Below are 1,676 nucleotides of genomic sequence, written 5' to 3'. Positions count from 1 at the left end.
TTTTATTGTTTTTATCACCGTGATTGTTATTTGAAGGGGAAAGCTTATTCAGGTATCAAGTACACCAAACTGAAGGAATGGAAGTCTTCAATCTTTCCCTAATCTGTCTCTATCAGGATTTTATACACTTGTTGCCAAACCCAAAGACAATTCTCATATTATTCAATATTCATCAGCCTATGGCACAGTTACATTTCATTCTTTTTAACACACGTTTTTTCACTGGTTTCCAGGAATCATCCTTCCCTGGTTCTCTTCTTTCCACACTGGTTGCTCCCTCTCAGTCATCTCTTTCACTCCCACTCTTTTATCCTCTAGAGTATGTATCACTAGCTAAGACTATAATAGTTATTTTCTAACTTAAGGTAGCTCTGTTACATTAGGATCTTTACCATCTTGTTTATTGCTGTATTTCCAGAACTTAAAATAACCACCGACACATAGTAGCTTACCAGTGTGAAAGGCAGCTTAACCAGTGTTTATGAACAGTGTACTCTGGGGGCCAGAGCCACCGGGCTCTAATCCTCTCTCTGTTGTGTGCTATGAGCAAGTTACCAAGCCCTCCCATCCCTTATGTTACTCAATTCCAAAACAGAGTTAATAATAGTATCCACTTTAGGGTAAAATTGAGTCAATATAGGTGAAAGTTCTTGGAGCAATTCCTGGCATAGAGTTAACACTCAGTAAATATTAACATGTGCTATTGTAGTAGGCAAAAAATTAATGATCGTTGAATAATTTTTGAAGTAAACAAATAAATCATTTAAAAACTAGTTGTTTTTAAGATAGAAGAGTCAGTATTAGGTCTATTTTTCTTCTATGAGAAAGTACTCAATAATAAGAGGATATACGCTTAAAAGAGTTAATTATGAATCAAAAGCCAGGATTTTAAAAACTATTTTAAATAAAAAGGTAAAAGCATATTTTTATCCTTGATTCAATGTTATATTTGATCAGGTTAATTTGATTATGCTTTGATATTGCATGTCAAGAGTAATTGTCAGATAATCAGAAATAAATGACATAAATATCTTCAAAACATTTCTGCCCTTTCATTCAAAAAGTGAGAAAATAAATATCAATAAATGGTCTTCTTCCAATTTTAACTTGTTGAAATAATTCAGAATTTGGTTTGCTCATTGTATCAGTGAACTTGATGTAAGTTTTGCTGCAGTAACAAGCAAATCACCATTTCCAATGGATTTACCTTAAAAGAATAAAGGATTTTTTCTCACTAATGGTACATGTTCATTGTGGGTTGGCTGCAACCCAATTTCTTTTGTTTCCATATCAGGACTCAGGAAGTATGGAATAAGGGAGCAGCCCCTATCTAAAGAATTACCAGCTCTGTGGCAGAAAGAAAAGACACACTCGCAGAACCGCACGATGGCTCTTCAAACGTTTGCTTAGAAGTGGCACAAAGCCCCTTCACTCACATTCAATTGTCCCTGGCAAATTATAAATGAAGTCTGGTTCCAAGGGAGCAGGAACTCATTTTCTTCTAAAGAACAATGCAAGTCACATATCCAAACATGACATTAAAAATGCAGGGATGTTAATCCTAAAACAGGAAGGGAAAATTATATTTAAAAATTTCCTAATCCGACTTTAAAATTATTAGAAGTATGATTCAAAAGAAGGAGGTGTGTGTGTGTGTGTGTGTGTGTGTGTGTGTG

This window comes from Propithecus coquereli, unplaced genomic scaffold (assembly GCF_000956105.1).
Source record: "Propithecus coquereli isolate 6110/MARCELLA unplaced genomic scaffold, Pcoq_1.0 Scaffold108, whole genome shotgun sequence".
NCBI classification, from domain to species: Eukaryota; Metazoa; Chordata; class Mammalia; order Primates; family Indriidae; genus Propithecus; species Propithecus coquereli.
The sequence above is the reverse complement of the archived record's forward strand: the minus strand, read 5'-3'. Positions refer to the sequence as shown.